Below are 21,676 nucleotides of genomic sequence, written 5' to 3'. Positions count from 1 at the left end.
CTCTGAGGCAGGCTCATGAGCCTGCCACAGCACAGGCGTCTCCTGTTATGCAGAAGACGGAGGTTCCCTCCTCCTGCCAGGCAGCGGGAGGAGACCTTGATCAAGGGGGGGAATGGAGGCAGGTGCCTATTCGGGGTGGTAGGCGAGCCCTCTCTCTGCCCACCTCACCTTCTCATCTACCCTTAAATAATCGATATGAAGGACTAGAACAAGACAATCCGAATGATAAAGTAGATAAAAACCCGTCCCAGCTGGAGGGGGCGCCTAAGACAAGGCGACCTACACACCGCATTGCCACATCATCCTTCAAAAAAGAAAGAAGGGCTATTGTTATGGGGGGCTCCCTTCTGAAAGGGACAGAGGGACCGATATGCCGACCGGACCCAACCCGCAGAGAAGTCTGTTGCCTCCCTGGGGCTCGGGTGAGAGACTTCGCCAAGAAAGTCCAGCGCCTGGTACGGCCCACTGACTACTACCCGCTACTGGTCTTTCAGGCTGGTAGCGATGAAGTAGCAACAAGAAGTCCGAAGGCGATCAAAAGAGACTTTAGGGATTTGGGGCGACTACTTAGAGGATCAGGGGCGCAGGTTGTGTTTGCCTCTGTCCTTCCGATAGGGGGGATCGAAGCTGAAAGGTGTGCTGTTCACATAAACTCGTGGCTTCGAGACTGGTGTGACCGGCAGAACTTTGGGTTCTTTGATCACGGGAAGGTCTATGCTACACAGGGCCTGATGGCACCGGATGGGATGTGCCTCTCTCGGAGAGGGGTAAGGATCTTTGGTCAGGAGTTGGCAGGGCTGATAGATAGGGCTTTAAACTAGAGTCGAAGGGGGAAGGGGCTAAAACCAGGCACGCCGGTGAAGACCTAAGGGAAGGTACGCTAGAATCAGAGGGGCTGGGTGCCAGTGAGGTCCTTCGGGCAGATCCACAAGGTGCTGAGTGTAAGGAGACGCACCTGAAGTGCTTCTACACGAACGCACGCAGTATGAGGAATAAAATGGATGAGCTAGAAGTCCTGGCCCAGTCCTGCAACTACGATATCATCGGCATAAGCGAAACCTGGTGGGATGAGTCCTGTGACTGGGGTGTTGCGATAGATGGTTACAGGCTCTTCAGGAGGGACAGGCAGGGTAGGCGAGGTGGTGGGGTGGCGATGTATGTGAAGCAGGGGCTGGACTGTGTGGAACTTCAGGTCGGAGATGGCAAAGTTGAGAGCCTCTGGGTAAGGATCAAGGGACGAACGAATAAAGGGGATGTCGTTGTGGGAGTCTATTACAGACCGCCTGGCCAGGACGATAGCGCCGATAAATTATTCTTTACAGAACTAAGAGAGGCCTCGAGATTAACTCCCCTTGTCCTTATGGGGGACTTCAACTTGCCAGACGTTGACTGGGAGTGCCACACGGCTGACACGAGCAAGTCCAGGAGGTTCATGAAGCACCTAGATGATAACTTCTTGGTGCAGGTGCTAACGGAGCCAACTAGGAAAGGTGCCCTCCTAGACCTGTTGCTAGAAAACAGGGAGGGTCTGGTGGGAGATGTGGTGATTGGTGGCCGCCTTGGTCAAAGCGACCATGAAGTGGTTGAGTTCAAAATTTACGGTGACAGAAAGAAAAGTGCCACCAAAACCTCATCCCTAGATATGGGGAAAGCGGACTTCAGGCTGCTCAGGGAACTAGTCAGCAAGGTCCCCTGGGAAACTGCTCTTGAAGGCCTCGATGTCCACCAGTGCTGGTCATTCTTTAAGCGATGCCTCCTAGAAGCACAAGATCAAGCAATTCCTAAATATCGCAAGTCAGGCAGGCGGGGCAGGAGGCCGGCGTGGCTGACCAGGAACATTCTAATGGAGATTAGGCGGAAACAGAGAGTGTTTCGCTACTGGAAGGAGGGCCAGGTGTCATGGAAAGAATACAGGGATGCCGTTCGTGTTTGTAGGCAGAAAATTCGTGTGGCCAAAGCACACCTAGAGTTGAAGCTGGCTGTGTCTGTGAGAGAAAATAAAAAGGGCTTTTTCAGATATGTGAATGGAAAAAGGAGAACTAAAGAATTCATAGGGCCGCTCCTTGATAGGGAAGGTCTCCTCACAGACAATGACATAGGCAAAGCAGAGACGCTTAATGCCTTCTTCGCCTCTGTCTTCAATGCCGATGATGGGCTTCGGGACCCAGGGTGCCCTGAGCTAGAGGGCTGGGACGGTGGGGATGACAAACTCCCAACCGACCCTGAACGTGTGCGGGATTTGCTACTCCACCTGGATCCCTACAAGTCCATGGGTCCGGATGGGATTCATCCCCGGGTGCTGAAAGAGCTGGCGGACGTCATCGCAGAACCTCTCTCAATTATTTTTCAACGATCCTGGGAATTTGGAGAGGTCCCGGTAGACTGGAAGCTGGCAAATGTTGTGCCGATTTACAAGAAGGGTCAGAAAGAAGACCTTAGCAATTACAGGCCTGTCAGTCTCACGTCAATGCCTGGTAAAATCATGGAGAAGATGGTTCTCGAACTTATTGAGGCTCACCTGGGGGACAAAGCAGTCATTGGTCCCAGCCAGCATGGGTTTGTGAAGGGCAGGTCCTGCCTAACTAACCTGATTTCCTTTTATGATAAGATCACCCGTATGATGGACCAAGGGAAACCAGCTGATGTGATTTTTTTGGACTTCAGCAAGGCTTTTGACACGGTTTCCCATAGGATCCTACTGGACAAAATGTCCACCATACAGCTAAATAAAAACATCATACGATGGGTGAGCAATTGGCTAACGGGCAGGGCCCAAAGGGTTATGGTAAATGGGGCTGCGTCAGGCTGGTAGGCGGTCACCAGTGGGGTCCCTCAAGGCTCCATTTTAGGGCCGGTACTTTTCAATATTTTTATAAACGATCTGGATGTAGGAATAGAAGGTATTTTGAGCAAGTTTGCTGATGACACCAAACTTGGAGGAGTTGTGGACTCGAATGAGGGTGGAAAGGCCTTGCAGAGGGATCTGGATAGGTTGGAGAGCTGGGCGATCACCAACCGCATGAAGTTCAATAAGAGCAAGTGCCGGGTCCTGCACCTGGGACGGGGAAACCCTGGCTGCACGTACAGACTGGGCGATGAGACGCTAGAGTGCAGCCTAGAAGAGAGGGATCTGGGGGTCGTGGTTGACAGCAAGTTGAATATGAGCCAGCAGTGTGCCCTGGCGGCCAGGAGGGCCAACCGTGTCCTGGGGTGCATCAAGCACGACATCGCTAGTAGGTCAAGGGAGGTGATTGTCCCGCTCTACTCTGCGCTGGTGCGGCCTCACCTCGAGTACTGTGTGCAGTTCTGGGCACCACAGTATAAAAAGGACATGAAACTGTTGGAGAGTGTACAGAGGAGGGCTACGAAGATGGTGAAAGGCCTGGAGGGGAAGACGTACGAGGAACGGCTGAGGTCACTGGGCCTGTTCAGCCTGGAGAAGAGGAGGCTGAGGGGAGACCTCATCACAGTCTACAACTTCCTCGTAAGGGGGTGTCGAGAGGCAGGAGACCTTTTCTCCATTAACACCAGTGACAGGACCCGCGGGAACGGGGTTAAGCTGAGGCAGGGGAAATTTAGGCTCGACATCAGGAGGGGGTTCTTCACAGAGAGGGTGGTTGCACACTGGAACAGGCTCCCCAGGGAAGTGGTCACTGCACCGAGCCTGTCTGAATTTAAGAAGAGATTGGACTGTGCACTTAGTCACATGGTCTGAACTTTTGGGTAGACCTGTGCGGTATCAAGAGTTGGACTTGATGATCCTTAAGGGTCCCTTCCAACTCAGGATATTCTATGATTCTATGATTCTATGATTAGTACACCAGCTATTTAAGTTTGAAAATATTGCTGTACATTGGTCCTGACTGGTAGCTGTTCTTGCTTTTATGTAAGTGGTGACATCCTCACAGCTGTTTCCCAAAATGTTCCTTTGTAAAGTATGGTAGAAGGAATTATATGTCCATGGTAAATTGTGAATTTGAGGAAAATAACAACAACAACAACAACAAAAACATAGATTAATATGTAATTAGAAGATAAGGGTTAAGGAATTGACAGCTACAGCTATGAAGTGCAGAAGTGTACAGACCGATAATCTTGGACCAAATTTTGACCATGTTTAAATTTATAGAGCTTTCTTAGAATACCAGAGGGGAACTCTCATGAGAAAAACAGCAATTCATTGAATGAGCGACTTCATTCTACTTTTTCATGGTTTTGCAAATGATACAAGTATTTCTTACCAGTCTGCCCGAGAGGTAGTCTCATAAATACCAAGAAAAGTGAATGGCTTGTCTTGTCTGCCTATTGAATAGAAATACATGGACTTGTCAGCCATAGAAATCAAGTGATCACCAGGAAAAATAAATAAATAAATAAAATAAGACTTCCGTGGGCGACTGGGAGTGGGGAAGCATTCATTCTCTCATCTGTCTATGAAGCTCTAAGCCTCTGCAACCCTGCTCTCAATGTTTCATTTAGGGTCACTTCATGGGTGTTTTTGTACAGGAAGGTACAAAAATATCTCTGATCTGTACATGAAGGAGGGGAGGCTTCAAAAATAACAGAGGGCAAGAAAGTCAGTATACAAACCTTCTATGTTCCTTTGAATGGACAATGTTGAAACTGGAAAAGATATATCTTATCTCAAGATCACCGCATCAGCATAATTTTCCTGCCACAATTTAACATGCTTGCATTTGAAAATTTTGGCCCAGAGAAATTGTTTAGCTAAATTAATCTACGTTTTGTCACGTCATCTCCTGTTTGGGAAACTGGTTACAAATGTGGAAGACCTGGAAGTGGTACCACCTGGAGACTGGAAGAAACCTGGCAAACCAGCAGCCAATCATTGAGGCTGCTGGTAGTCTGTCTAACATGTCTATAATTCAAAATTTTGAAACTCCTACAGTATTGATATGAAAGGAGATTGCAGTGCTATGAATTTTATGCTTTGCTGTTGTCATATGAGTGGATGATGACACCAAATATTTGGTCTGGAACCAAATATGCTGCATATTTATGTATTTAAAAATCTGAGCCAGACTCAAATGCTCAAATCATTTATGAATTTTTAGTAGCCTTCCTACTGTAAATGTTTAAAGCTGTAGCTTAGTAATAAGATATTTGATAGCAGTGCTCAAAAAGACACCACTTGAGAGTTATTAAAAAACATGTACTGACTTTAAATATTTTTAAGGAAAATAAAGTGATGTGGCTATCTTTTTTCCCCTCTTTGAATAAACACAACAGAAGCATCTAAATAGAAATGTAAATTGAATAGTTGGAAAAGTCAGCTTGCAAATTCCACAAACCTAAATGAGATAAAATATATTCCAATATGTTTTAGTAACAAATGAAGAATATTTTGCATTAAGATGTTTTATACGTATATATATTTACACGTATTTATAAGCATGCATGTAATAAAAAAAGAACAAGAAAGGTTTGTCAGAGGCTTATATTATGCCAGCTGGTTTAACCTTTGTCATAATCTTCAGTATCCTAACAGATTATTTTTTTAAAAAAAAAAAAATGAAGTTACTAAGAGAACTAATTTATTATTTGTATAAAGTCTTTATAATAATTGATTGTGTGCCATGGATTTGGGTAAACTTGTAATATGAAGGAAGCCATCAAGAACACAATATTTATTTTCCTTGTCTAATGTGCCATAGTGTTTCCAAGATTGCAATGCTGCAAATAAGAGTAATGTCTGATGGGGCACATTGAACAGTTCCCCAGAGACTCTGAAAGGACAGCATATGATAACTTTCAGGGCTCCATTTATAGCAGCAAGGTTTTCTTTAATGTTTGCCATGTTTCTAATATGAACTATATAAAAATGATAAGGAAACTGTGTGGAGAGAAGTACTTTGTCCTGGTGAATTAATTTCATTTGACTTTTGTTTTTCTTCACTACTACAGTCTTTGTTTTCCTCCAGAAAGACGCATAAATGGTTAACCTAGCATAATTATGCATATACATTCTTATTCCATAAGTAAGTTGTGTTTTAATTATATTTATTATTTGTTCCATTGTATATTTTTGCTACTCAGAGTAATTTAAAAATATTTCATTTTCACAGGTTTTAACTATTTTTCTATAGATAAATTAGGAAAGCTTGGAAATTTACACACTGAAAATTGAAATGAGGACTATACAATCCATTTTGAGACTTTCCTTTTGGTGTTTACCTTAAAGCATGCTTCTCGATGTGTGCTTGATTTACATTTAGCAATATCTAAGTGCAAATAGTAATCATACACCAAAGTAAACTGGACTATATACAATTGCTTCCTCTGTTTCTTCAATTGCAGTTGCAATCCCATAGATTCCAATCTTGACAGGTAGCATAATTAGAAAATTCTCTTTGTCTTATTAAATGTGACTCTTCTCAATAGAATTCACTTCATTGCAGGCAAAGAACAGAAAATATACTTCAAACCTAAAATGGGAAATCAAGGGGGACTGTTTTATTTTTATCTGTCTTTGTGCAAGCGACATTATTATCAAAGGATATTGTAATGCTGAAAATGTACTTTTGGGATTTAAATCACGTATTAGCCTGGAAAGCAAAAAGTGCTGTAGGGCCCATGCAATATATTTTCTCATTAATCTGATTGAAAGATTATCCTTCCTATAGCTATGAAAAGTCTAATACCCATATATCCATCTTTCCTGCTAGTAAAATTCAGCTTTGTGTGTAGTCATTGTCTCTTGTGTCTGAGGTCCTACACTCTTCTTCATTTCTCTGTATAAGCCTATCTGTATTAAAATAAATTCAGAACAGGCCGCCATTTCATGCACACATTTTGATTATTTCATAAGCTGCTGAGGAAAATGGACGTATCAGCAAGTCATGCAGTTTTCTGGTAATGTAATGCTGTCATTACCTCAGTGGTCATGTGAAAAAGTTTAGCTATAATATCTTTGACAAATGTTCAGTGAGTCAAAACAGTGCATTTAAATGAAATGCAGATATGAATAAGCCATTATTAGAATCACAACTCCAGCTTAGAAATTATTAAATATGAATATATACACTTTCACAGTAACCTGACATTTGTAATACATAACTAGCTGTGCATTTCTCACCCCCTTTCTCCTTTTTATTTTTTTTTTCTCCATCATCCCCCAGATTGAGAATAGAGGAAGTCATTTTGATCAAAGGGTGCACATAGTAATTGAAGACACTCCTGATGATTTCATGCAATCAGAGTGGCACATTATTTGTGATGATAATTAAGTAAAGAAGGAAAGCAGATTTATAGGTTGTCTTGCTTATGGTCAACTGCCTTTACAAAAGATTAACAATTCTTTTCTAACCACCCCAACTGCATATATACTTTTCCACATCACATATTTACTGAAATTTTCATATAACTTTAGTCATAACTTGCAGTACCTCATGATTTTAAGCTTTTAATGAAACTACAGAGGATGTCTTAAACTGAATGATTTCTATTCTGAGCTCTTTGAGTGCTGATAGCATGAACTGTATAGATGCTCTAGCCATAACTGTCACACAGATAATATTCTTTTATGCCTCAAGACACTAAGATGGTGCTGTAGATAACCAAAAGGAATAAGCTGCCACCATCACTAATCTGCAGCTTTGAAACACTATAGCTTTTGCATGGTTAAGAGAAGGTAAAATCACCTAGAACTGTTGTATAGGAGACTTTTTTAAGTGAACATAGAACAGAGAAATAAAGGTTTTCATATTTTGTAATCTAGATGGATTGTAATCCAAATATTTTGAAATCACTCTGGATTAAAACACCTATCTCCTTCTTTTTGCACTAAAGTAGTGAAATTGAAATATGGGAAATAGTTAGCCTTATTGTTCCCTTCAGAGTATAACTTTCAAGATGTTTCATACTGTCTTTTGATTGGTTTTATAATACATGTAACAGATTTTGTCCACAATAATATCCAAGTAATGCCAGAGAAATATAATTTCTGTTGATTATTTTTCAATATGTAAAGCAAATGCTACTGAAACTTCAGTAACAAACTGAAACTTTACTTACATGCGTCATAGTCAAACTCAGCAAATTAAAAATAAAACTGTGTAAGAATACTAAATAATGCAAAAAACAAAACTTCTATAAAGTTTCACTTTAAGGTAGAATTACCTCTAGAGAACCTTGTTTATTCCTATTCCTTGAAAATATTTCTAAAAAGCGTTTTTAGCATTCATGTTGCACATAATTATCATTATTTGTCCCCTATAACACCTCATGCATGCTACCATTAAAACTGATTTACAATAAATAAATAACAAGAAACCACTATCATTTTTGCCACCTTGATTTTTTCCACCCACAGTTTAGAAATCCCTAGTCAGATATCCTGTTGTTGTAAGAATACAGCCTGATATGAAAGTGTCAGGGAAGCAGTGAAGGAAAATAAATAAATAAATAAATAAACATCAGCAGAGTTGGACCCACTACAAAAATAAAAATTCTGGGTGTGTTTTTTAGACACTGCAGTATGCTTTCCAGAGGAAAAAAGTTTCACTGGAAAATCTTTAGCAATAGGCACATTTTTTTTCATTGAACATATGAACGATCAATAATAATCTGCTAATTTCTGCTCCAGAATACAATAATCATTGGGACAAAAATACAAGGCTAGCAGGAAGCTATTAAATGCACAACAGTATTTGAAATCGAACCATAGTGACTTGTTGTTATGGCATGCTGACATTATTGGTTCTTGTATATAGTTACATAATGATCTCTGAAGCCAGATTTTAAAAGCGGTCTATAAAGCAGTTAAAGGACACCAAAATCTAGCTTCACTGTCAACTTTCTAAGCTCCATGTTAAGCACTAGTTAGGCTCCTTCTTTGTAAACAACTGTATGAATTTGAAACTAAAACAAAATATGATTACTTTTCTTCTAACAGCACGAGATATGTTTGAATAACAAAAAAAAAAAAAAAAGAAAAAATCAGGCTCTACTTCTAATTAAAGATGGGATTTTTATATGTCATCTGGCCACATATTCAATTAATGTAGATGTCCCCCACACTCAATTCCACTTGTATTCAGTGGATCTATAGGCATACAAGCCTGTCATTGCTGCTTTTATTGTAAAAACAGGTCTTCCCTCAAGAGGTGATCAGAAAACCATGTAAGTTTTGGTTGAGAAAAATCCCAAGTATTGGGGGGAAATATTGAGTCAGAAACAGGATTTCATCTTCATTCTGTGACTCCACCCCTTGTCCTGTTACAAATTGTCTGTTTTAGGACTAATTCCAAAACGAATTATCCTAGCTGACAAAGCAGCTGCCCAGCAACAAGGCAAATTATTCATGTGCATAGCACTGACATGCACATATAAGAATTGTTTTTTCTGGCCTCAATAGTGGGTGAAGGAAAAGGATTTTTACTTACTGCTGTACTACTGTTGCTCACATAGCCCATTTGGGTCTCACTGCCAGAAGAGATCACAAATGGTCTAAAAGAAACAACAGTGTGCACATTTATCTCCATCTAGCTATATCTATTTATAGATCATAGAAGAGGCATTAATTAAAACCTTTTTTCTGGAAAATTAATGTAGGTTCACCTAACAAATTAATTATATTTTATTTTTGCTCATATGAACATTTTGTTCGTATGTTCATTTTGTTCATATGAAATACAAAACACCTGATTTTGGTTAATGTACATATTCGTCTCTTAAATTAAGGTTAATGAATGAACATGACATGAGTATCTAGATGATGTTTATTATATGTCAGCAGTAAAATCACCAAAACACAGAAAGTGATCATTGTTTCTGTCATTACTATTGGTCTATGACGAGCTTTGTACTGTGCATTCTATCCCTTTTCTCCAGGCAAAAGGGAATTTATTTTTTCTGTGAGTATGAACACTCTACAATGGATGAATAGTCTGTACTTACAAGCTTTCCATGCTGAGGTTGCTGAATAAGAAGCATATATTTCTCTAAGTTAAGTTTTTGTCCTGAAGCCTGTACTCTTCATTTTCCAAAAGGCTAGAGCCAAGCCAGCCACCATTTCTCCTGTCTATTGTTCAGTTGCACTTGTGTCTGCACTGCGATCAGATGTCATGTCTCTGGATATCCAATACTTTGTCTTTAGAGAACAAGAAAAGATTGCATATAGAAATAGAAGTGTCAAAGCAAACTGTATTAGTGCACTTCCTCTGAAATCACCTACTGATGCAATTGTTCTAAGTAAATCTGATGCATTTACTTTATAAATTTCCATTTAGTTTATTGTAAACTGCTGTGGTCTAATCCCTGTAGGCATCTCAGTCCCCATGCAGCCACTTACTCATTCTCTCCAGCTGGATGGGGAAGAGAATTGGAAGGGTAGAAATGAAAAAAAAAAAAAAAGTAATGGGTGTAGATAGAGACAAATTAATATGTTAGGGGGAGGGTGGAGGGTGGCAGGGAAAAGGAAAGGAGAGAGAAATAAAGCCAAGAAAAACAACTGATACAAAACACAACTGCTCACCAGTGTCCAGCTAATCCCTGAGCAACACCAGCTGTGGTAACTTTCCCCCTCAGATTTTATTGCTGAGCACAACATCATATGGTGTGGAATATTCCTCTGGTCAGCTGGGATCACCTGTTCCAGCTGTGTCCCCTCCCATATTCTTGTGCACCCTCAGCCTTCTCACTGGCAGGGCAGCATGAGATGCAGAAAAAAATGTGATGCTATATAAGCACTACTGTGCAACAACTGAAACATCAGTGTGCTATGAACACTGTTTCCATTACAAATACAAAGCATAGCACCATAAAAGACACTATGAAAAAAATATAATAATAATATCCCAACTAAAATCAGCACACAATTAAAGGCAACAAAAGTGATTAACAGAATTCACATAGACTGAAAGAGAATGGAGAAATAATTATGTGTTAGACATGAAATATATTTTCAAATTGGTGTAAGTGTAATGGTGGCCTACCAAAGCGGTTATCAGCTACACTATTTCTCAATCAAGTGAGAGAATTTGGCTGGTTCAGTCAAACAGCCCTCAAAACTTACATTTCCTACGTAGTTCAGAGAAGAAAAAGTGTAAGATGGTGATATACTTAAACATCACAGATAGATCGGTAATGAGAGGTGTCCCTCGGGGGTCTGTCTTCGGACCGGTGTTTTTCAATATCTTTATCAATGACACAGGCGATGGGATTGAGTGCACCCTCAGCAGGTTTGCAGATGACACCAAGCTGAGTGGTGCGGTTGATACCAAAGAATGAAGAGATGCCATTCAAAGGGACCTGGACAGGCTGGAGTAGTGGGCCCATGTGAACCTCATGAGGTTCAACAAGCCCAAGTGCAGGAGTACAGACAGGAGTACAGACTGCAAGAAGAAATTGAGAGCAGTCCTGTGGAGACAGACCTGGGTGCTTTGGTGGATGAAAGTCTTGACATGAGCCAGTAGTGTGGTCTGACAACCCAGTGGCCAACTGCATCCTGGCCTGCATCAAAAGAGGAGTGGCCAGCAGGTCAAGGGAGGTGATACTCTGTCTCTGAGTCCCCACTTGGAGTACTGTGTACAGGTTTGGGGCCCCCAGCACAAGACAGATGTGGACCTGTTACAGTGAGGAGTGCTACAAAGATGATCAGAGGGCTGGATTACCTCTCTTATGAAAAAAGGCTGAGAGAGATGGGGGTGTTCAGCCTGGAAAAGAGAAGGGTTTGGGGAGCCCTCATTGCTACCTTCCAGTACTTAAAGGGGTCTTGTGAAAAAAGATGGAGAAGGACTCTTTACTCATGTAGATAATGATAGGACAAGGGGGAATGGTCATAAACTAAAAGACGATAGACTTAGACTAGATATTAGGAGGAAATTCTTCACTGTAAGAGAAGTTGTGGATGCCCCAACCCTGGAATTGTTCAAGGCCAGGATGGATGGGGCCTTGGCCAAACTGATCTAGTGGGTGGCATCCCTGCCTATGGCAGGGGATTTGGATGATCTTTTAGGTCCCTTCCAGCCCCAGCCATTCTATGATTCTATGACTCTATGACTCTATTCTATAATTCTATAGAACTGGGATGAGAGATTCCATAGAAGGTATATAGAGTTTTGTTTTTCTGGTTTTTTTTTTGTTGTTGTTGTTTTGTTTTGTTTTTTAAGTTACTCATGCATAAAATTCAAACTTTACATATGTGGTTAAGTACCAGAGCAAACTGCTTAAGATATTATATTTATAATTTGAATTTCGTGAAGATTCTTGAAGTGTCAGATGATACTTCTCGACCCATTATTACTAGACTAAAATGAATGTCATATGACATTGAAAATATCTTTGAAATATTATCAGTGATATTTGAAATTTCTAAAAGACTTTCATCATGTAATTTTAACAGCATATGAAAATTAGTACAGTACTAATAATATGTGTATTGAAAAAAGAAGTATTGCATAGATGAGTTTATATCTCAGTTCTGGCATTTTATCTTAGTCTGGTATTCTATGCTGTAGTAAAACAGTGATAAATAAGTCACATAGTAAACATAATGTTATGAAAAATGTGACTGTATTGTTCATCAGTTATATGCCATTTTGCTTTTTTAGAACTCACGTTGCTTACACAGTATAGGATATAGACATTACAGCTGTATTTTTAAAGGGCAGGTTAATTTATAACAAATAACAACATCTCTGGTTATATTGCAAAAAATAATGTTTGCCAAATCTTATGTTTCTGGACATAAACCGATCACTGAAAAGGTCAGGAATTAATTTTTATGCACACATGCAACTTTTTTCTTTAGATAAAATTTTTGTTGTTGTTCTTTACTTCTGTTCCACTGAAGCTTACAAAATTCATCAGAAAAAGTGGTAGACCATTATATCTGATAAAACTTTAAGAAATCTAGAACTTCTTTAATGATTCTAGAACATTATTACTTTAACCAAAATGAGTACAAAACCATATCATGTTACTAGTCACTGTAATTGTGAAATACACATTTTATTGAATATAATTATTATGTGAATGTAATGTTTATTGAAAATACACATTTTATTATGAAATACACAATACACATGTATGAATACACATACAATTTTGAAAATAATGTTTTTTTTTCTTTATCTGGAGATTGATAATGATTCTAAATTAAAAATAATATTATTTTCCCCTCATGTTATTAGGGAAATGAAATGTTAAGAATAGTGCAATAAATCAAATATTCCAATATTACAGGAGTATCACATTAAAATAGGTTATCAGTTAGAAACTGAAGACTTCTGATGTACTATAGTTTTTATTTCCATTCCAGACAGACCTTAGTCAGACATATCTAGACAGAGCCTAAATGCAATAGTGTATAAAATGTATGAATAAATCTTGCCTTATATAGATGTAAAGCTCTGCCTTATTTACTGCAAGAAGTGAGAACAAGAAGGGTGGTCAAACTAGGATAAGAAAAATTTGTCTTAGTGTTAAGGCCACTTTGTAGAACTTTGGATCTCTACAAAATAAATGAGATGTTCTGGGTAGTTCTTTAAAACACAGCATTTTACAGATGGTTACTAAGTGAGTTTACCCAGTCTAAGAAACCTTTGATATTATTTCAGAAAAACTAAGAGCTTTTAGAAAAATGCTATGAATGCTAAAATTCAATGTCGGGTACAGCTCTCAGATGCAGTGGATTCTCTAGATGTTCATCTCTCTGTGCATTTGATAACTTGTTTCAAAATGAGGAAAGTAGACTTTCCATTGAATTTCAGGTATGCTGTGAAATAAAACCTAAATATCATGCACAGCATTTCAATTCTGTCATGATACACCCCATAGAAAAGACAATGGCAAAATTAATATTTTTATATTTAGTGTTGGGTTTGGCTTATGTCATGTGAGAAACCAGCACAATAGAGGTAAAAAGAGATATTAAACAAGCTCCAATTCCATGAGCCTGTCTGTCTTATGCAATGAATCATGTTGAGGTTTGGTGGGAAAAATAAAATTTCATCATAATATTTTTATGTCCATTTGAACTTGTTCTGGCTCTTAGTTAATGTGGGGGGAAAAAAAAAAATCTAACTAATCAACACTGCAGGAAAAACCTAAGCTGGGTTTCATCTACAGTAAACATCTCTGGAGAATCTAGCAAATTTCAATTAGGGAAGTGGATAGTGTAACTTTTTCCATTGCTTGCTGTTCTGATTAAGGTGTGCTATGATATCACATCAAGGCTTAGAACCTAATAAAATAACATCAAGGAAAACTATGCCTGTCCTTTTGGTTTTGTTTATATCTGTAAATGTCTTCACTGATCAGCTGGTTGCACAATAGGAAAATTCATGTCATATAAAAGTTCAAATACATTTAGAAGGCTCAGTCTTCAAGAATGCTGAATATCCTCAACTACTTTTACATTACACAGTAACTCTTCAGCACTTTTTAGTATTAGGACATTAATGAGAAATTTAGTAAATTTTATACTTTATTTGAATCGGTGTAATTTGAGCGGGAACTCAGGTGTTGACCCAGACTGACCCTCTGATGGTGGATTTGTCTCTTCAGGTCTTGGGCTGCAAAGATTGCTTGATGTCCTCCCTCAACCCCTGGAAAACCTGAGCTCACAGTCAGCTCTCCTGTAGAAAATGTGCTGTTGTCCTCAAGCTATGTTGTCGGGTAAGAGAATTACAAGAGGAAGTCAGCAGGTTGCGAAGTATGCAAGATGACCAGAAGATAGACAGGGTGTTCATGGAGACCATACAGCTCCAGGAGTCCCAACCTCATACAGCAGGGGAATTGTCAGAGGACTCTGTGCCACATGAAGCGGTACATCATAACATTGTAGAAGAGAAATGGAAGCTGGTCACTTCTCATAGGAGGAGAAAGGCTCTTACTCCTCCTGAAGCCTTGCCATTGAGGAGCAGGTTCAGTGCCCTCCAGGCTGAGGTTGAGCTTGGCAAGACTTCAGGGGAGGCAACTGAGTTCACAGACCCTGTGCCTAGCAGGAACACCCAGAAGAAACAGTGGGTGATTGTTGTGGGTGACTCCCTGTTGAAAGGTACAGAGGCACTCATCTTCTAACCTGATCTCTTGTCTAGAGATTTTTGTTGCCTGCCAGAGGCTCAGATAAGAGATGTCATAGAAAAGCTGCCAAAACTTGTCCATGAGTCAGACTGTTACTCTCTGCTGCTTTTCCATGTGGATGCTAATGACACCATGGGTAAATTAGAAACCATCAAGCAGGACTTTAGAGCTCTGGGAATGGTGGTCAAGGGTCTAGGAGCCCAGGTCATTTGTTTCTTAATACTTCCAGTGAGGAGGAAGGAAGGGGGGAGGAGGAGACGGATATTTCATATTAACAACTGCCTGAGCTGCTGGTGTTGGCAACTGGGATTTGGCTTCTGCAACCATGAAACCCTGTTTGAAGATCAAGAACTGATGGGGAGAGATAGGATCCACCTCACTAGGAAGGGCACGTGTCTTTGCTAACAGGTTGGCCAAACTGGTAAGGAGAGCTTTAAACTGGGAAAGACGGGGGAAGGAGAGAATTACGAGGACAAGGTAGGCAGCAATAAGTGTCTCAAATCAGGATGCCTCCAGCAGGTACATGCAGCCAGGGAAGTGAGTGCAGGACTTGACTATGAAGGATCCTCTTATACCCCTCCTGAGGAGCCTGTAGGATTCCCTGAAATGCTTGCATAGCAATGTACGTAGCATGGGGAATAATCAGGAAGAACTGGAGATCCATCTGACGTCAGGAGGCTACAACCACATGGCAAGTACAAAACTGTTGTGGGATAGCTCACATGACTGGAATACTGTCATGGAGGGCTACATGCTTTTTAGGAAAGATAGGCCATGAAGGTGAGGTGAAGGAGTTGCACTTTATGTGAGAGAGCAACTGGAAGGCATCGAGCTCTGCCTAGGGCTGGATGTAGAGAGTGTTGAGAGCTTATGGGTAAGGATTAAAGGGCAGGCTACCATGGCTGATACTGTTGTGAGAGTTTGCTACAGGCCACCTATCGGGAAGAGGAAGCAGATGAAGCCTTCTACAGACAGCTGGAAGTAGCCTCACAATCACAGGCCCTGTTTACCTTGAGGGATATCAACCACCCTGATGTTTGCTGGTAAGACCATACAGATAGGCACAAGCAGTTCAGGATGTTTCTGCAGAGCATTAATGACAATTTTTTAACACAGGTGGTGGAGGAGCCAATGAGTAGAGGTATGCTGTTTAATCTTGTTCTTACAAACAAAGAAGAGCTAGTTAGAGATGTGAAGGTTGGGGGCAGCCTTGGCTGCCGTGACCCTGAGGAGATGGAGTTCAGGATCTTACAAGGAGAAAGCAGGGCAAGAAGTAGGATCATAACCCTGGACTTCAGGAGAGCTAACATTGGCCTCTTCAGGGACGTATTTGAAGGAATCGCATGGGTCAGGGCCCTAGAAGGAAAAAAGGGGGTCCAAGAGAGCTGGTCAATATTCAAGTATCACTTCCTACAAGCTCAAGATCTATGTATTCATATGAGCAAAAAGGCAAGCAAAGGGGGCACAAGACCTGCATGGATGAGCAAGGAGCTCCTGGAAGGAGTCAAATGGAAGAAGGAAGTACGCAGAATGTGGAAAAGGGGACAGGCCACTTGTGAAGAATATAGAAACATTGTCAGAGGTTGTAGGCATGTGACAAGGAAGGCCAAAGCCAAGCTGGAGTTAAATTTGCAAAGGATGTCAAGGACAACATTTTTTTTAATTATTTTTTTTATTTTTAAATATATCAATAGCATAGGGAAGACTTGGAAAATGTGGGCCTGCTGCTTGATGAGATGGGTGCCCTGATGACAATGGATACAGAGAATACGGAATTACTGAACACCTTCTTTGCTTCAGTCTTACTGCTAAGACCAGCCCTCAGGAATCTCTGACCCTAAAGACAAGGGAGAAAGTCTGGAGAAAGGAGGACTTTCCTTTGGTCAGAAGATCATCAGGTCAGAGAGCTCTTAGGCAGACGTGACACCCACAGATCCATGGGCCCAGATGAGATGCGTCCACAAGTGCTGAGGTAGCTGGAAGTTGTTATTTCTAGCCTGCTATCTGTCATCTTTGAAAGGTCACAGAGAACAGGAGAGATGCCTGAGGACTGGAAGAAAGCCCATGTCATCCCAGTCTTCAAAAAGGGCAAGAAGGAGGACCCAGGAAACTACAGTCCAGTCAGCCCTACCTCCATCCCTGGAAAGGTGATGGAGTCACTCATACTGGAGATCATCTCCAAACACATGGAAGGGGTAATCAGGAGTAGTCAGCATGGGTTCACCAAGGGGAAGTCATGCTTGACCAACCTGATAGACTTCTATGATAGAATGACTAGCTGGGTGTGTAAGGGAAGAGCAGTGGATGTTGTCTACCTTGATTTCATAAATCTTTTGACACTGTCTCCCATAACATCCTCAGAGGCAAGCTCAGGAGGTGTGGGATGGGTGAGTGGACAGTGAGGTGGATTGAGAACTGGCTGGATGGCAAAGCTCGGAGTGCTGTGACTAGTAGCATGGAGTCTAGTTGGAGGCCTATAGCTAGCATTGTAACCTAAGGGTCCATACAGGGTCCAGTCCTGTTCAACCTACTCATCAATGACCTGGACGATAGAACAGGGTGCACCCTCAGCAAGTTTGCTGGTGACACAAAACTGGGAGGAGTGGCTGATACCCCAGAGGGCTGTGCTGACATTCAGAGAGACCTGGACAGGCTGGAGCATTGTGTGAGGAACTTCATGACTTTCAACAAAGGCAAATACAGACTCCTGCACCTAGGGCAGAATAACCCGTTGCACTAGTTCAGGTTGGGAGCTGACTTGCTGGAAAGCAGCCCTAAGGAGAAGGACCTGGGAGTCTTGGTGGACAGCAGGCTAACCATGAGCTAACATTGTGCCCTTGTGGCCAAGATGGCCAATGGTATATTGGGGTGCATTCAGAAGAGTGTTGCCAGCAGGTCAAGAGAGGTGATCCTCCCCCTCTACTCAGCCATGGTGAGGCCTCACCTGGAGTATTGTGTCCAGTTCTGGGCTCCCAAGAGGGGCATAGAGCTCTTGAAGTGAGTCCATTGGAGGGCTATGGAGATGATTAGGGGTCTGGAGCACCTGTCATACAAGGAGAGGCTGAGAAATCTGGGCCTGTTTAGCTTGATAAGAGAAGACTGAGAGGGGATCTGATCAATGTGTAGAAATATCTGAAGGGAGGTTGTCAAGAGGATGAGGCCAGACCCTTCTCAGTGGTGCCCAGAGGTTCTCCAGGCACTGGAGCAAAAGTTCCCCTGCAGCCTGTGGAGAAGACCATGGTGAAGTAGGCTGTCCTGCTGCAGTCCATGGTGTACCACGGCAGAGCCAATCTCCATGCTGCAGCCTGTGGAGGAGACCATGGTGGAGCAGGTGGATCTGACCTGAAGGATGCTGTGGCCTGTGGAAAACACCTGACAGAGCAGATACTGGGCCAGACCTGTAGCCTGTGGAAAGGAGACCACGCAGGAGTAGGTGACCTGGCAGGAGCCACTGCCTGTGGTGGACCCAGGTTGGAGCAGTTTGCTCCTGATCGATGGACCCCATGGTACAGGCCCATATTTGGAGCAGTTTTTGAAGAGATGTTGCCTGTGGGAAGCCCACACAGGATCAGTGGGGGAAGGATGGCATCCCATGGGAGGGACCCCACATTAGAGCAGTGAAAGAGAGTGTCTGAGAAAGAGTGGCGCAGATAAAGCGTTAGGGACTGACTGCAACCCTTATTTCCCCATTCCCATGCACCGCTCAGGGGGAAGAGGTGGAAGAGGGTGGATGGGGGGGAAGGCATTTTTGGTTTCTTTCCATTGTTTCTCACTTCTCTAGCTTGTTAGTAATATGAAATAAATGTTACTGTCTCCCTACTCTGAGTCTGTTTTGCCCGTCAGGATAATTGTTGAGTGATCTCCCCATCCTTATCTCAACCCTTGAACCCTTTGCATCATGTTTTCTCCCCCCTTCCCTTTGAGAAGGGGGAGTGAGAGAGTGGCTGTGGTGGAGCTCGGCTGCCCACCCAAGTAAAACCACCATACATGGTGGTCTACAACCTCCTCATATGAAGGGGAGTGGAGAGGCAGGCACTGATCTATTATCTCTGGTGACTGGTGATAGAACCTGAGAGAACAGCCTGAAACTGCAACAGAGGAGGTTCAGATTGAAGATCCTCAAAAGGTTCTTCACTGAGAGTGTGGTAAGGCACTGGAAAAGGCTCCCCAGAGAAGGGATCATGACACCAAGCCTGCCGGACTTCAAGTGTTTGATCAGTGCTCTCAGACATATAGTCTGATATTTTTGGGTGGTCCTTTGGGGACACAGGAGTTGGGCTTGATGATCCTTTTGGGTCCCTTCCAACTCAGATATATTCCTTTGATTCTGGTGGACAAAAAGCTCAGCAAGAGCCAGCAGTGCGTGTTTGCAGCCCATGCGGCCAACTGCATCCTGGCCTGCATCAAAAGAGGAGTGGTCAGCAGGTCAAGGGAGGTGATTGTCCCCCTCTACTCTGCCCTCATGAGGCCCAACTTGGAATACTGTGTCCAGGTCTGGAGCCCCCAGCACAAGAAGGATGTGGACCTGTTAGAACAGGTCCAGAGGAGGGCGACAAGGATGATCAAGGGGCTGGAACACCTCTCCCATGAAGATATGCTGAGAGAGCTGGGCTGTTCAGCCTAAAGAAAAGGCTCTGCAATGACCTTATTGAGGCTTTTCATTACTTAAAGGGGACTTATAAAAAAGATGGAGCTTGACTCTTTGCTCAATCAGATAATACCAGGACAATGAGGAATGGTTTTAAACTAAAAGAGGGGAGATTTAGATTAGAGATTAGGAGGAAATTCTTCACTCAGAGGGTAGTGAGTCACTGGAAGAGGTTGCCCAGAGAGGTTGTGGATGCCTCATCCCTGGAGGTGTTTAAGGTCAGGTTAGATGAGGCCCTGAGCAATCTGATCTAGTGGGTGACATCCCTGCCTATGGCAGGGACATTGGAACTAGATGATCTTTAAGGTCCCTTCCAATCCAAGTCATTCTATGATAATGTAGGATGAAAATAACATAAGCTCTGTGTGTATTTCAGATACACATTCTTAAAAGTATGTAATATCTATGATAGATATTGAAAAAAAAAAAAAGAAAAAAAACTTGTAATTTAAGGTATTTTTACATCCATTTTCAATTCCAGTTAAAACTCCCCTTGAACAATCAGCTCAATTTGTTAATATAATAAGATCCACCTTGTTTCCATCGAAAAAGCCCCCCAAAAAGATCAGTCTTCTTTTCAGTATTAAGTGGTGCTTTGCTCATTTATGGAATTTGTCAGGACACCAGTCATCAGAGAAGGAAAACCCTATGTGCACCCACAGAGACTTGTCAGCTCATCAGCACCCAAACCAGGGGCTCACTTTCATGATTGAAAGGGCTGTTCAGTTCTCAGCTCTGTTCATTGTTAAGCTGCTTTGCTGAGTGTAGTCTGGTGTTAACTGATTTTGTTTATCTGCTGAGACTTGGATGAAAATCTGGACCACTAGTGGTGGTTTCTAGGATAGGATGGAATGGGCAAATCAAAGGGATAGAAAGTGATATACATATCTCTTATTTCCAGTACACAATACTCTATTTGTTATAAGGAATACCTACAGGGAAATCAGTCAGTGTTTATGCACTTTCCATTCAAATGGACAAAAAAAAAAAAGGACATATTAGACCATTAGGTCTTCTGCTTCTTAAAGTTCTCTCCACTGAGAAGAAACTCCTTCATGAAGATTAATTTAACTGTGAAAAAACTCTGTAAACAAAATCACTACTATAAATCCATTAGGGATATTTCTGAGAGGTAAAAACTTTCAGAGGAGGTAGTGTTTATTTAATCATAAGTGTACCAAACAGAATTCGTAGTGGTGAGATAATCCTTAAAGGGAAAATGTCTCCTAAACAGAGCACTCTATATGGGAGCATCTTTCAACATGCACTTATCTGAAGTTCTTTACAAATAAAATCCCACATAATCACAGAATGGCTGAGGTTGGAATGGACCTCTGAAGATCATCTAGTTCAACCCCTCTGCTGAGCAGGATCACCTAGAGCACATTGCACAGGATGTCATCCAGGCGGGTTTTGAATATCTCCAGAGAAGGAGAATCCACAGCCTCTCCGGGCAACCTGTTCCAGTGTTCTTTCACCCTCACAGTAAAGAAGTTCCCCCTCATATTCAGACAGAACCTCCTGTGCTTCAGTTTGATCCCATTGCCTTTTGTCCTGTTACTGGGCTCCATCCTCTCGACACCCTCCCTTAAGATATTTATATAGATTAATGTGGTCTTCCTTCAGTCTTCTCTTTTCCAGGCTAAACAGGCCCAATTCTTTGAGCCTGTCTTCATATGACAGGTGCTGCAGTCCTGTAATCATCTCTGTAGCCCTCATCTAGACTTGATCCAGTAGTTCTATGTCCCTCTTGTACTGGGGAGCCCAGAACTGGACACAATACTCCAGGTGTGTCCTCATCAGGGCTGAGTAGGGGGGAAAGATCACCTCCCTTGACCTGCAGGCAACACTTCTCCAAATGCATCCCAAGATACCATTGGATTTCTTGTCCATGAGGGCACATTGCCAACTCATGGTTAGCCTGCTGTCCACCAGGTCTCCCAGGTCTCTCTCTGCAGAACTGCATGCACTCTAGCAGGT

The sequence above is a fragment of the Anser anser genome, assembly GCF_964211835.1.
Source record: "Anser anser genome assembly, chromosome: 2".
NCBI lineage: Eukaryota > Metazoa > Chordata > Aves > Anseriformes > Anatidae > Anser > Anser anser.
The sequence above is the reverse complement of the archived record's forward strand: the minus strand, read 5'-3'. Positions refer to the sequence as shown.